The sequence below is a fragment of the Sceloporus undulatus genome, chromosome 6, assembly GCF_019175285.1.
Source record: "Sceloporus undulatus isolate JIND9_A2432 ecotype Alabama chromosome 6, SceUnd_v1.1, whole genome shotgun sequence".
NCBI lineage: Eukaryota > Metazoa > Chordata > Lepidosauria > Squamata > Phrynosomatidae > Sceloporus > Sceloporus undulatus.
In genome coordinates, this window is record NC_056527.1 from 135,424,478 (window position 1) to 135,440,612 (window position 16,135).

The 16,135-nt window shown below is 42.2% G+C and overlaps 1 protein-coding gene across 1 annotated transcript in view; it reads left to right on the forward strand.

Annotated features, from left to right (window-relative positions):
- GRIK4 (glutamate ionotropic receptor kainate type subunit 4) overlaps window positions 1-16,135 on the forward strand; it is a 434,886-nt gene that overhangs the window by 176,244 nt on the left and 242,507 nt on the right. The window lies entirely within an intron of this gene.

Genomic DNA, 16,135 nt, shown 5'->3' on the forward strand with positions numbered 1-16,135 from the left:
CTCTTGCTTCCACAGAAGTCTTCACCCTTCTTCACCAGGGTCCTGCTGGTTCTTGTAGCTTCACCCAAGACACCAGACAACTCAGTAGTCTTATAGAAAAGATCTACTTTAATCTACTATATACACAGCTCCAAACAATACTCAACTCCTCACTCTCCAATACAACTACAACCCACAAAATGCACTGGGATCTATAGTCATTATTATAGCCATATCATGGCACCACCTACTGTTTTCTGTTTCCACCCAGTAGGCGTGTACAACATTCTCATTGGTTCTCCTTGTTCATCCCACAATTAATGATTTCATCATCTCAGCCTTGACCACTTAACAATTGTCAGGTGTGTCCAATTATCCACTATGCATTTCTTGTCCTTGGCATTCAGGACCTGTTAATTGCTTTACCATTCACACCTGTGTGGTTCTCAATTGGCTTCTGCTGAGTCACTCTGACTCTCACAAGTTTTATTTCTCTTACTGTATAACCCATGTGGCTTTTTCCTTGACAGAACCCACTTTTTTTGGGGGGGGGGTATCTTTGCCCAGATCCAGATCTTCTATATATGTGCATTTGCATCTTTCTTCCAGTCTCAATACCTCTCTCTGTGTGTCTCTGCCTGGCACAAAAACCAGACATACAGACAATAAAAAGGCAATTACTTTTCTGGTAGCTTAGTCACACCAGGTGGAATTATGTTATGTTCAGGATATTTAAAAACCAGCTGACATTGCATGGTGTGGGGAAGTGGATCCTGCGAAGAGAATGTGTAATGAGTGATACTTTATCAAATTGATTTAGCGCTCTCCATGCTTATCACCCGCCACTTTTGTTGAACATGGGTCTATCTGCATTGTACAATGAAGCTGTACGATCCTTAGCCTCTCCATCTGGGGTCCAGGCCAGTTATGACAAACAGTGCTGTTATTTATTTCTGCACTTGGCTGGGGGTGAATGTTGGGGATGTACTATGGTGTAATGAGGTGCATTTGGCATGGACTAGTAAAGGACATGTGGAGGTTTAATTAATTTCATGCAGCATATTTGATGTAAACCCGCAGCAGGTCTTTTCTTCTCTCTTTCTGCCTGTTAAGACAAGCCCTGGGTCTTGATACAAATTCTTTCAGCAAGACTGTGTTAGCCACTTTGTACATGATACGACGGCAAATCTGGCTCTTTTATCACATCAGCGTTCTCCAAGCAACCAAACACTGCAGTGATATGGTACAGGAAATTCCAGATATCTATGTTTTGTTTTGTTTTGTGCCATAGAAACCTTCCACTGTTCCCAAAAGCACATTATTTCTATAACTGGTTGTTAAACTGGAGCATTGTTAAATAGAACCTCCATGTTCAGAGATGGTGTAGTCGAACATTTGTGATAGAAAGCCATCTATAGACCTTGCTTCAGCTCTGTCACCATTCTAGGGTTGACAGCACCTGCAGATCTTCTGTATCGAATGGTTGGGTTCATGAAACTCCACATTCATTTCCCATAATGCCCCAGAGTGATGCTAAGCTAGGCAGCTCAGGGCACTGTGGGAAGATAAAACAGCATGTGCTTGCCAATACTGAAGAGCTACCATCACTGCTAAAAAAAGGTTTCTGCCACACTGCAAAATTAATGCATTTGACACCATTTTAACTGCCATGGCTCCATCCTACAGAATCCTGGGATTTATAGTTTGGTGGGTACCAGAGCTCTCTGACAGTGAAGGCTAAATATCTCATAACACTATAAATCACAGAATTCCTGGGCATTGAGCTATGGCAGTTAAAGCAGTGCCAAACCACATTAATTCTGCAGTGTAGATGCACCCTAAATCCAAAGGAGGACTATTAATGGAATGTGGGGCTGATCAGGTGAAATGTAGGCCAGGACCCTTTCAAACTAGCATTATTAGCCACATGTCTTATGCCTTCTTTTGGCTGGGTGCTGTTATAAAGAAATTAACACCATGTTGAAAGAGAGAGAGACTCTGGATCTGATCCAGAAGGGCAAATTTCTCATTTACATGATTCTTCCCCACTTGTCATTTCACATTAATTTGTCCATTTTTCCAAACAACGCTGGGATTCTCATAATTTTTCAAAGGAAAGTCAGCAATCATCATCAAGAATTGCAAAGCTTGCCAAGAAGGAGAGGGAGAGAAGACGGAGGGGAGAGAAACAAGCCGAAAGCATGGCACTGCTAAAGGAAAATGTTTGGGGTAGGGCATATAGTTTGGTAGCAGCTGACATAGATTGCATCTTTACTGCAGAAATAATCCAGTTTTGTTCAGTGCCATGGAATTCTGGGAACTGTAGTTTTGTGAGACATCCAGCCTTTTCTGTCAAGCAGCTCTGGTGCCAAAACAAGCTACAAATCACAGAATTACATAGTATTGAGTCATGGCAGTTAAAGTGGTCTCAAACTGAATTATTTCTGCAGTGAGGATTCAGATTTACTCTGTGTGCAAAAGGTCCCAGATTCAATACCTGGCACCTCCAGTAACTCCAGGAAGAACCTCTTTTGAAACTTTCCAGAGTTCCTACCAGTGCTTTCTCTCAGTTTTTATGGGCCTTTGGATGACAAAGAAGAGAGAAGGCAATTCTGTATGAACAAATCCAAAGTTTCCTGCAATGCAAACACCACCCTGGAAGCAACCGTCTAGACTCATTGCCAGTCATTGGAAGCCAAAAATTAAGAATCTCTTTCAACTCAAGAGATGGTTTGTGTGTCAGTGGGGCAGTTATTTCTACACTGTAGAAATAATGCAGTTTGACATCACTTTAACTGCCATGGGTCCATCCTACAAATCCTGGAATTTTTAGTTTTACAAAGGCTTTAGCCTTTTCTGCCAAAGAGTACTGATGCCTCAGAAATTTACAAATCCTAGGATTCTGTAGGATGGAACCATGGCAGTTAAAGTGATAGCAAACTGCATCATTTCTCAGAGATGTCCTCAGGGGCTATATTCCCCAGGTGGGACCCAAAGTACCAGACTATTTCAGGTTAAAGCTGTTGACATTTGAAATGTGTTTCAGCATTTTAAAATGGAGGGGAAGATAGACAGAAGCTGTCAAACAATGGTGCCATAGAAAAAGGGATAGGACTGTCTGAAGAAGCTCCGGGGGCTAGATTCAGCTCCAGAGCCTGAAGGTTCCCATCTCTGGTGTAAGTAATGCTGAGCTAGATTGATCAATGGCCTATATTGGTTTAAGACAGCATCCTAATGAGAAGCCATTAGCTTCACATTCATTTTCCAAAGACATAGCCATGTTAGTATGGAATATCAGTATGCAAAGGGATCTTGTAGCACCTTGGAGACTAACTGAGCAAAAGACATTGTAGCATAAGCTTTTGTAGACTTGGTGTACTTCCTCAAGTGCATGGCATGAAGAAATGTCCAACTGGGCATCACTGCACTCCATGCATCTGAGGAAGCAGACCAAGTCTACAAAATCTCATGCAACAAGGCCTTTTCTCTGTTAGTCTCAAAGGTGCTACAAGATAACTTTGCATTCTTTCAAGTCCCACTAAGGGGAGAAGTCTGATTTCTCTTCACTTTCCGGTCTCTTCCAAAATGCCCTTTCTAGGACCAGGTCCCCAATTTCCTTCTTTAAACTGCTGACTGCAAGCTGTTCAGCTGGCTTCTTCAGGTCCTTAAGCGTAGAGTGATTTATGATAAGCAGCCCATACCTGCAGAGGTAGGAGATGTAGGCTGCTACAAATGTTCCTGAGTCTTGGCAAGCTTCTGCTGGCATCCAATCTGGACAGGAGCTTCTTAGGGGAGGAGAGCCTAATTTCAGCACCATAGGTTGGCGTCACTCCTTCCCACTTCTGCAATCTCCTTGCAAATTTGTTTATGCAAACTAGCATGTGCAACCAGTCAGTAATCTCTTCTGCCTTAAAAAAGCCAAAGAAAGATTATTGTTCAGGTTTTGCATCCGCTCTCTGGTGATATGCTCCTAGCAATACCTGCGTATCCAGCTGTATGGATCTGCTGGAAAGATTTTAAAATATGATGGAATTTAAGAAAGAAAGAAAGAAAGAAAGAAAGACTCTCTCTGTTTTTGCCTGGCACAAGCCTGAACTTGAACTGAACCCAGATTCTATTAATGCAGCCACCTTGGTTGGATTATTCCAGGAAATTGGGATTTTTAAAATATAATTGTCCAGAAGATGGAAGGGTTTTTTTTTCCCAGGCTTCTAGCCCTTAATGATAAAGCTTTTCACCTTTCTGCCCTTTACTGTAACCATGCCTTTATATATTGCACTACTCTGTTTTGGAGAGGAAATCAACCTATTACAGATTTTATTGGTCCTTCTTCTGCATTCCATCAACCCTTTAAAAAACTAGCTGTTTTTTCTTTGTCAAATCATTCTGTAATTATTACGTTCTTCAGACAAGCCCTTTTTGTTTCCAAATGGCCTTGCATGAAAGCAACTCATCCATTCCCCAACTACGGATGTATTCATTTGGTTTTGTAAAGGTCACCTCACTGACATGAGACAGGGAGGTGTTCATCTAAACCCGTTTGCCACGTATATTTAAGTAAATTTGCAAATGAGGCAAAAGTCTGCTGTCTTTTTGAGTTGGACAAAAACTACATTGTATTGTTATCCACAGTGCTTTCTCTTCATTCCTTGTTACACTAACACGCTAAGAAAAAATGTGTGTGCCCAAAATACTTTTCAGCAACTAAATCTCTGGTGGAATCATCTACAAGTTAACAATGAAAAATCGTATGCAAGCCCTATTAGTCTTGCAGATAGTAAGTGCTCACAGAGTTGCTTGAAGCCTACATACCTTGTTATATTCAAATATACCCTTGTTATATTCCCCATTGTGTATATCAACCACCCACCCTTCCTTCTGTGAATTTCTGCTGCCTCTGGTTGGTATACTAATGCCAGCATTTTCCCCTGGGGAATCTTGGAGCGCTGGACCATTTAAGTTACTGATTTATTCCCTCGTGCTTTGGTTAGTCTGCAGTAAGTAATGCAGAAATTTATTGCATTGCCAAGAACTTCTAACACCCTGTCCATGCTTTGCTGAATCCACACATAACAGCCAATGTAGGGTGTGTTACAACTTTATAATATTTCTTCTCATTACTACATTTGGCAGCCAGTCATTTCTGGTTAACTAAACAGATGCAGCCTGCATTGTGACTTCCCAGGTGAATCCAAAAGCTGCAGGCACTGCAGTTTCACCCCTTCTCCTTCCTCATACAGCTGTAAGAGCTGGAGATTTCCCTATAAAATGCATTCCCAGCAGCAACACGGAGTGCAAGTAAATTGGTGGCATTCCCCCCAAATTCGGAATGCCCTCCTTCCCCCAGAAAAAGGGAAGAAAAGGTAAGCCAGCATTCTCAGCAAGAGCGAAGAGGTCTAATATTTGTAAGTTGGATTCCATTTTGTGCATGAGGCTGTCTTTGTTCATCTAAGAAGGAACTGAGCCTTTGTGAGTGCTCCAAGTGAATACTCTCAAAATATGGAGGCTTTCCATACAGTTTTCCTACTCTATTTTCCTACAGAAGAAATGAGAAAGAAAATCGTATGAAGATGCTCACAAGGTGGTTTCTAGTTTCTTCTGCAGCAAAATAGAACATAAGGAAAGCTTCTGTTTTTCCTGAGTATTCACTTGGAGTACCTACAAAGGCCCGGTTCCTGTGGGCGCTCAAGTCCCAATATATACAACGGCATAGTAAAATGAGTATTTTACTTAGATAAAATGGCAAAATTTAGATTTGCTTTACAGGATTCTTTTATATGTGCATATGTTTATACATGTGTATATGTATATTCAAGTCATGGATGGTTGAATCTATGGATGCAGAATCCATGGATACGGAGGGCTGACTGTATTTAATGCAGCTTGTACAATTATATTCCATTGTTCCTCTAGAGAGATCAGGGAGATGTTTTGAAGTTCCCACACTCATTTTGTCATCAGCCAATTCTGAAGGGTACATAGTGCTAAATGGAAGTGACTTGAACCTTTGCAGATTTTAACCAATATAGGCCATTGATCTATCTAACTCAGCATTACCTACATCAGAAATGGGAATCCTCAGACTCTGCAGCTGATTTGGCTATCAGGGCTCCCTCAGACAGCCCTATCCCTTTCGCTATAGCACTGTTGTTTGATGGCTTCCCAGCTTCTGACCATGTTTCCCTCCATTCTATTTCTGGTTCTGTATTCTGACCACAGCACCATACCAGCTAACATTGAATTTAGTAGGTATAATCCCATTCTTATTACTTTGGAGTTCAACAAGGTGTTCCAGTGACCCAAGAGAAGCACCTTCCTACCATATCTAGGATTGATTGCTGTGAAATTAGTAATGGAAAGAGCCTCTAAATTATTTGGAAGCATTTTCCCTCTCACCATTTCTTTAAATCTCATTGGTTATTTATATGTGATGGAAATTATGGCATGGTGGGTGTAATGTAAAAAGCCCTTTTCAGGTTCTGACTTGTTCAACCCTGTTGGTGTAAGCAGAAATCTGTGACTATAATAGTTATCATTTTCCAGCATAGTTTTTCCTGTTTGCATTTTAGGTGAGCTGTTGAAACTGGAGACAAAATGGGAGAACAGATTTGAGATTCATTGAGCAAAAGGGCAGTCAGTGCAAAGCAAACGTGAATAGATCCATCTTGCTAGTTGCTGTGTTTTCTGGCTCCGATAGCAAAGGAGGAGAAATGGGCAGTGCTTTGAGCATTTGCTAAAGGACGGATGCACTCTGGTGGGTTAGAATAACCCTCAGAACTGTTTGCAAATACACAAGAATGCTCCCTAATGTTGGGGATGTTTATAGAGCCATTTGCAAGTAACCTCAGCTTCACCCTCTGGTGTGAGTGATGTTGAGTCTGTAGTCAAAGTGAGGAGGAAGAAATATTGCAGGCACACTTTGTTCCTTAGCCTCTCCGATTTGCTTTATAAAGGGCAATAAAAACGGAAGGCAGGAGAATAAAGCTGGCTGCATCTGTGCTTGCCGAGTGCATGGGACTGACAGGATAGATGGAGTCATTACCAGCTGTTGTGTAAATACAGGGCTTATTAAATTATAAATATATTGCCTCTTATTTGCTCGATGGTACAAGCAGTTACCTTTTAGTCATTCATGGTGTCTTCCTCTTCTTTGTAGACTAGAGGTGCATCAACAGCAGATGCAATATCAGTTTTAGATTGAGAGGACCCCAGAGCAAGATCCTCTCAGAGTCTTGCATTCAGATGTGGGTTCACAGTTCTTGTCTCCCTCTTGCTATTGCCTGCTCTTTGCCTTTCTCTAAGGCCTAGTCCATACCATCTTGCCGATCGAGAAGACAAAGAGTATGGAAGTTACTGCTCTTTGTCTCCTCCTCTCAATTACCTAGAGCAGAGGTAGGCAACCTTTTTGAGCCGGGGGCCGGGTTGCTGTCCCTCAGACAACTGGGGGGCCGAAGCAAAAAAAATAAATAATTAAATAATTTTTATAAAAATTAAATATATAAATAAACCAGGACAAATGTAGGACAAAATTTTCAAATGGAAGACACTTTTTTAAAAAAATGGAGGACACGCGAAAAAATTTGCTGATTTTAAAAAAAATGTTAGCATAAATGCATGTTTCTGAGGCTTCTATAGACAATTGCCCCCCAAAGGCCCCAGCGGCAATTGGCGGCAGGACCGGGCTGGGGCCGGTCCCAAGGCCTTGCCGGACCGCATCCGGCCCGCGGGCCGCAGGTTGCCTACCCCTGACCTAGAGCAATGGTTCTCTACATTTGCTTCTCTATTTGTTTTGGACTTCAGCTTCCAGAAGCCCTAACCAACCTAGCCAACCTGGACAACATTCAGGAATTATGGGAGCTGAAGTTCACAACATGTGGAGAACCAAAGGTTGGGAACCATTGCTTCACTGGTAATACACACAATTTGCATGAAGATGGCTCCAGATTCAGTCCTTAGCATCTGCAAGTGAAATAATCCTTCCTGAGCTCTTGGGGAGCAGCTACCAGTCACACAGACAACAATATTAAGCAAGGTGGAACAATTGTATCACTCCATGTAAGACAGCATCTCATGTGTCTATGATCTGAATGATAACCATAGTCTCAACTACACAGATGACAATAATGAGTCAACACTTACATAAATCTCATTGTGTCACTTGGCCTCACCTTGTTGAGACTAGCAATATGATTCAGCCCTAGAGCAACAACAAGGAGGAGCAAGAGGACCAGCAAGTTTTTGGGGTTAGCAGTGGACTCTCTACCAGTGGGCATTGGCAGGTGCCCAATAAGGCTGACTGCTGTGTTCCCATTCATAGGGGAAAGTGTAGAAGCCAATAAGTCTAGACTAGTGTTTTCATAACATTGCAAAGATCAGCAATGGCAACAGCCTGTGGATACCAGATGCAACATCTCTTTGGATGTCTCCCACTCCTACATGTACATTCCTGTAATAACCCTGCTCCATTGTTCTTTCTTTACCCATGCTAGCCATAGATTTGATGCTGAATTAGGAATTGAAGTTAGATAATAATCCTGGCTAAGCGTGAGCACTGGTTAACAACACTAGCGTTGGCTAATGTCAGTGCAGACATAGCTGCTAGCCATAGTTAAAGCCTTCAGAAATTTGTATATATGATCTGAAGGCCTGTGGGGGAAGAGTGTATCATCTCATGTCCTCTTTCTAAGATAAGATATGTTCTTCCCGAAATTAACTTGCAGTCTGTGTGAAAAGAATAATGTGGAGATCCAACATGTGTATCAATAGCAGCATATGTATGCCCTCAGGAGCTGCACTTGGCTACTCTTTTCCAGTGCAACTATTAAATGTGTATCTGCATCTGTTTAATATTCCTAAGGTGTGATGGTGATTGTTATTATTTACAACAATTACTGTTTAATAGTAATTACTTTGATTGATGGAATCACATCCGGCACTTTCTTTAGAGGGCTCAGAGCAGATGGCACTGTCCCCGCTTTGGCATGATCCATGACTGTTTAGTTCCATCAATTCTACATTTTTAGGACAAGTCTGGCTTTTCCTGGAACAATAACATACATGTTATGTTGCTACAGGCCTGAATCCTAATGGTTGTCCCAACTAGATGAGCCCTACTGAATCAGTGGGATTTACATACAGTAACCTTTGTGGGATGATTTATAAGACAGACAAATTTGTATAATAGACATTGTGCCATAGACAAATAAAACTCCTCTGACCAACCAATTATGTACAGGTTGTTTCCCTTATCTGGAATTCTGAAATCCAAAATATTCCAGAAACGAAAATATTTTTCATGAGATAGTGACACCTTTGCTTTCTGATGGCTTGATGTACACAAACTTTGTTCCATGCACAAACATTATTTTAAAATATTTTATAAAATTGTAAGGTGTATAAACAGCATATGTGAATTTTGTGTTTAGACTTGGCTCCCTTGTTCAGGATATCTCATTATCTACATACATGCAAATATAGCTGTTCCAAAATACTAAACATTCCAAAGTCCAGTGCTGGTCCCAAGCATTTTGGATAAGGGAGATGCAAACTGTATTTTGGTGTAAGGTAGACTTATTAAACCATAAACCAGTTCAAAGCATGATGCCTGTGTATTAGCATCAGCATTTGGAGGACCATGCAGTCTCAGGTCTCCAGTACTCTGAACCATTCTGAAGTGAGTGCATATTGATGGAGATCCCTTCTGCCCTGAGTGTAATTGTGAAGGGCCTGTAAAACGGAGCCTTTTAAAGGTCAGGCATTTCAGATTGGATTTTGTTACATCTGGAAAGGCCAAAATCTCACCTTTTGATATTCCATTGGAGGGCTGACTTGAATGCGTGTTAATATAGAAAGAGAAAGTAGGGAGAGCAATATAGCCTGTGTTTAGCCCAAAGCTGTAATCCTTTCTCCCAGGATTTCCCCACATGGAGACCTCCTCTGCCACCTCTACCTTTCTTGCCAGGTGCCAGCAGCACTCAGCTCAGTGACAAATGTCTTGCTTACTACTCAAGGGAAGTGACACCTGACCAAATGCTTGGAAGCTTGAGGGGACAATCCATTTATTTAGTTGTCTAGTTACAGCTTTTTATTTCCCTGTTCCTACCATGTGAAGTTACTTTCTCCTCCCTCTCCCCACCCACCAACCTAATAGCTGTTTACTTCTCACTGGAGGCATATGTTCTCTTCTGATTAAGTGTTACTTAGCTGTTGGCCTGCTTGCTCATTTGATTTTATAGACTCTTCTGCCCAGGAACAGAGTGAAGGAAGACTGAGAGACAGAGAGAAATAGGAAGAAGAGTAACTTTCTGAGCAGAATAGATTTCAATATAGTGGTGTGTGTGTATGTGTGTACAAGGTAATGGCACTGGTATGTTGGAACCTTAGTTGCTGTATATATCTGCTAGAAGTAAGAAAGGAATAAAACAAATTGGAGCAGGGTACTAAGAGTCTGAAGATGGAAGATTGCATGACATCTTCACACTTCAAGAGCCATAGCTCACAAATGTCAGTTTTTCCATTTGAAGGGGGGAAAGTCCTTTGGGCTTTGTTGTTGTGTCCCTTCAAGTTCTTCCAGTTTATGGAGACCCAAAGGGTTTTTCTGAGGCTGAGAGCATGTGACTTTCCTCAAAGTCACCAAGTGGGTTTCCATGGCCAAGCAAGGAATCGAATCCTGGTCTCCAAAGTTGTAATCCAGCGCTTTAACCATTACAGCAGACTACAACTCTCACGATCATCCAGCTAGTATGGCCACTATAAGAAGTAGCTTTTCCAAACTCTAGCTGGAGAAGTTGTAATAAGAACTCCACACTTTGTCCATCCTCTGCCATCCCTGACATTCTAGAACATTTATTCTCAGGTAAGCAACTTTTTGTGGGTTGATTTTCAAGACTGACCATTGTTTATTTCAGTGCAAAGCAGACTATTATGCAATAAACTCATACAAGTCATCATACCTGTAAGTTAGCTTCACTATTTGGATACCTCTGAGTTCATTACTTTGGGGATCACATGTGGGACAGTGCCACTGATTTTGATATCTGGTTGTTTATGATGGTAACAGAATACTGAGTTAGATAGGCTACTGGTCTGTTCCAGCACTTCCTCTTACAGACATTATTTCTCTCTCTCTCTCTCTGGCTTTTCTTCACGAATGAAGATTCAAGAAGGACGACAGACACTGTACACTTAGCAAAATAAATCATGGAGGAATATTCTGGTCAGGAGATTTATTCTGGCTTTCTTCAACACAAGGTAGACTAGCTTCAAACCCTGGGGTGTTGTTTGACTCTGTTTCTGGAACACCACCATCTGATTCTTAATGGCAAGAGCCTGTTAGCATGAATTCTGTTTCCCTTCTGACTCTGCTTCTAGACTCTTCTGGCTTGGTTTTGTCTACTTACAGTAGCTGGCATCAACCTTGCACCATTAAAAACCTCACCACTGGGACCCACCTGCCTGTAAATAAGGCACACAATCTGCTTGGCCTCAGTGTCATAAACACCTGTGTGGTCTGAATTACCTTTGACAACCTTCTCAACGGAGAAATTCAACAGAGTCAGCAGCTCTACAAGCCACTCCTAGACTCTGGCAGCACATCCCTTGACCTTAGGAAGCTGGGTGAGAATGCTCTTTCGCTCTCAGCCAAAGCCCCCTGGAGACACAGAATGATTTGCCATCATTTGCCAGCTGCTAATTAGCTGCAGCTGATGAGATAATTTATAAAAATTGGGAGCGATTTCCTTCGGTGATAATAATGTTGCTTGGCAATGAAGTTGCTGCATTTTTGAAAGGGTGAATTGTTTCTATTGAGCAACTGAGTCGGGCGGGTGTGAGCAGAAATCTATGAAAGATCAATCTAAGCAACGTTGTACACTCCCAATGTGTTGGACTGTAACTCTCCTAACCTCACAGCCATCATAAGGACGTCTCCAGATGTGCTACAACTCTCATAGGGCTAGAATTCCTTTGGCATATGATAATTATAGTTCAACAAACTCCAGAGCCTAAGAAACAAGGCAAAAAAGCAAGACCAAAGAGCAAGGCCAAACCAGGAGGACTAAGGAGCAAACCAGACACCACAATTGAAGAACAGTCCTGAAGACAAGAACACCATTAGTTGGAAGACCTTGCAACTCAAAGAAGGCTTAGCTCAAGATTTTGTATTATAAAGCTTCCTGACCAACTGTGCAAAAGAAGTTGTGTATTTCTGAATTTCAAACACCTCATGTTCCTTAAATGTCTCAGGGGAAAGCAACTCCCCATTGGTAATTTGTCTGCGTATGGACAGTTAGGAACTGGGGAAACAGATGGAGGTGTGAAAATGTGCCTAGAAGGTAGGCATTTATTAGATTGAGAAATACATCATATGTAGGAGTTCTCCAATACTCCATCAGGTTCCTAATGATTTTGTTGGAGCCTTAATCCCAGGGGGGCAAGCAAACACATTTTGATCTCCAGCAAACAAATTATGTTGCCAAGTAGATCGCCCAATATGGAGTCAGGTATGACAGTGGAAAACAATCCATCAGTTACTGAATTGGAACCAAGGGATGTCAGTCAAGAATGGTATCCTTCAACTCTGATGAGGAACTCTGTCTGGAGAATGTCAGCTGGTAAGATGGCTGAAAGCCAGTGTCACTGTGCAGTTCTGTGCTTTCATTGCCATTCTTGTCAGCACACAAATACACATACACACTTGCCCTTTCATCTACTATGAATGTGTAGAAACCAAGCCAGAGCTAACACTGGTCACCATGGACTGCAGGAGGGGACAAGTGCTTATATCGGACCTAGAATATATATGCAGGTTGAGTATCCTTTCTCTGGAATTCTAAAATACAAAGTACTTCACATTGAAAATGTTTTCATCTACAGCATGAGTTGTGTAGTACATACCTGTACTGTATTTGTGAGGCTGGAAAGAGATGGAAGGATCTGTGAAATGGCGTGAAACCACTCCTCCTGCAATTTCCCAGATCCTCAGTCTCTTTCCAGCCCCATTATTCTGCATAATGTATATGCAAATATAGGTATTCCAAAATCTGAAATATGGGGCACTTCTGGTCCCACGCTTTTCCGATAAGGGATACTCAACCTGTATTACTAAAGGTCTTATACATTTCATGACACTTCAAGAAGCGAGAGGAATCAGACAGCTGTCAGGAAAATGTATGTGCCAGAAAAAAATATATCAGTGGATTGCAGGGAAAGATGGCATCTTCTGTTTCCCAGAATGATTCAGGACATTTGCTGGATATAAAAGACATAGATCTTTTTCTTGTACAGTATATAAGCTCTTCATACATGGTAGGGGAGTGTGGATGAGGGTTTCCCTCCTTCGTGGTTCTTGCCATGGAAGGTAACAGTCTTCAGAAGATGCTCTCTTCTGTTCATGGAGACTCTGTCTGAGTGTGTGTTGTTCTTGTTGCTAGTTCATTTCAACTTACAACATCCCTACACACCACACACACACAGAGAGAGAGAGAGAGAGAGAGAACTCAGTAATGTATATTAGGTACACTCACTTGGGATTAAGCTACAATGAACCCACAGAGGTGGCTTCTAAATGCACATTACACTTGTAAGAATCCTCATATTGAAGGATGTTTCTCTGATAATGGATAGAAAAAGTAATTTGCCCTCCCCCTACAAGTACCTGCAAGGTATGTAAAATTAAAAACAACTCACATGCAGTTGTTGTTGTCATTGTCATCATCATTGCCATGTGCCTCCAAGTTGTTTCTGACTTATGGTGACCCTAAAGTGAACCTATCACTGGGTTTTCTGGGTCTGCGAGTGTATGACTTGCCCAAGGCCACCCAATGAGTGAAGATTCAAACCCTGGTCTTCAGAGTCATAGTCCAGTGCTCAAATCACTACACCAGGCTGGCTGCTAATGTTAATGTTTGTGGGAGATGGAGGACTAGCATGTTCAGGTGGAGCACATTTTGACTGCATTTCACCCTTCTCCTATTAAACTACTCTGTCAGAATTGTTCCTTGCTGCCAAGGTTTCTCAGCATCTTGAACTCTAAGCTCCCCCTTCAGCTGCCTTAATGAAGGATGGCTTTGCAGGTCCCCTCATCATTTCCCCATTTCTCATCTGTTTGCATGCACCCGCAGCTCTCTCCAGACATGCCAATCAAAATGCCAGCCAGGAAAGCCTGGAGCGCCGTACGTGAAGGAGAGGTAACATGAACGAAAGGCTTGTTCCTGTGAAACCAGCTCCTTTCCTTCCTTTAGGGATGGGAGAGTCTTTCGTCTCTTCTTGGCATACCAATGAGCCCTTTTAACCCTTTTTTCTTTGAATACCAGACCTCTTCTACTCAGCTGTTATCCCACTCAAGTCCATATTAAATCAGGGTTGGCAGGACTTTAGAGATAACAGATTTCACTTACAAGCAAGCGCTCAAGTGAAATTCTCACTGTAGTTCCTTAACATCTAACTTCATCTAGTAACCCATTTCCTGATTATTCAGTCCATTTCTTCTCTTAACCACTTTAAATAATCTTCTCATCTCCTTTATGGGACATACCTCTACCATTTGTCCTACAGAAGGTGATCCTTTACCTCTTTGCCTTCATTTATTGCCCCCCTAAGCTCTATGCATCACATCCCTTTAACTGTGCCCTATAGATCACAATGTCTAATCCTTTTAATCATTTTCATGGCCCTCTTTTGGATCTTCTCTTGCCTATCAGCATGCCCCCATCTTAAATTTCCATTTAGGAGTAAATTTGTTGTCATTAAAATTGCATACTATCCCTAAAAAGGATTACATTATGAAGAAGTAACCGATAAATAGACTTATGACATCTTCTTGCAATCATTTAGCATTGCAAGCACTCCTTTAATACTTAAGCATCATAGCAATGGTGCAATTGCAACAGGCCCTAGAAATAAGCAGTCATCATTAATGAAAAGAAACCCTCTGTGTTTTCCTTGCTGGGCGTGCTTTTGTTATTTTTATTTAAACTGTATATACATATCTCACTTCTCCAAGGATTTCCCAGTACCTCATATCACATTAAAAATAGTAATGTTGCAGAAACAACAGTGAAATGCTAAAATTCTTTCCCATTACATTCTAGTTTTCCAAAAATGAAGAGCTGTTACCATTGGGGTTTCTTCAGACATGACATCTCCATGCAAACTGCACTTAGGGGATGTTCCCACTAGGGGAAACCCCACGTTCTGAATCGAATCCAAGGAGTGGCGTTCATATTAGGATCTGATTTAAACCTAGAACGGTTCTAGAGCAACCCGCAATCGTCCCCACTACAAATCGAATCGTAGAGCGGGATAAAAATTTAAATCGAATTTTCCTCATTTAACACGTGTTAAAAAAACACTAGGGTCCAACCTACGTTTTTCCATTGATTCGAGTTAGGAACCGGAGTATTTAAATAGGAATGACAGCCTTTGAATTGGGTTGGATGGATGGGAGGAGCGGACTGCGGTGGGGGCTGTCCTTGGGGGAGTTGCCCTTTCTGTCCCCATCCGTCGTGGCTGTCGCCATTTTTTCTTCCCTCACCCCTTTGTTCGCTGTGGTCTTTCAATAAGAGATAAGGATTATTTTTATTTTTTATTTTAATGGTTTACAGGCGCTTAATCTCTTCAGCGCTTTAAGCGCCTGAAGTCCCGGCTGCTCAAGCGCCTGCATCTGCAAAGGACTACAAGGCTTCTCCTGGTGGATTGCAACCTCCCCTCTGTGTGGGGAGAGCCCATTTCTAACGGAGGAGAGGCAGGAAGAGAAGGCTCCTCTCAAAGAGGCATTCCCTGCCCGCTTGGGCTCTGATCTCGCCCAGGCAGGGAAGGGAAGGCTCCTCGCGAGGAGGCATCTGATCGCGCCCAGACAGGGAAGGGCTCTGATCAATTGGGGGGGGGGGTAGAGCCTTTCTCCCTCTCTTTCTCAAACGGAATCTGCCTTCTCCTCCAACCCTGGAAAGAGAATCTTTGGGAAGAGTGCTCCCTCCCTGCTTGCCAGTAGCCTCCCCCATTGATCTCTGGGCTCTGTGAAGGGATTCTGGCTGTCTTGGGAGACATGAAGAGGGGATGCTGTCATGCAAAACCTATCCCATAGTTCCTCTGGAAAGAGCTTGGGTTTCCTACTAAATTCGCTTTGCCAGAAGCCTCCCCCATTGATCTCTGGGCTCTC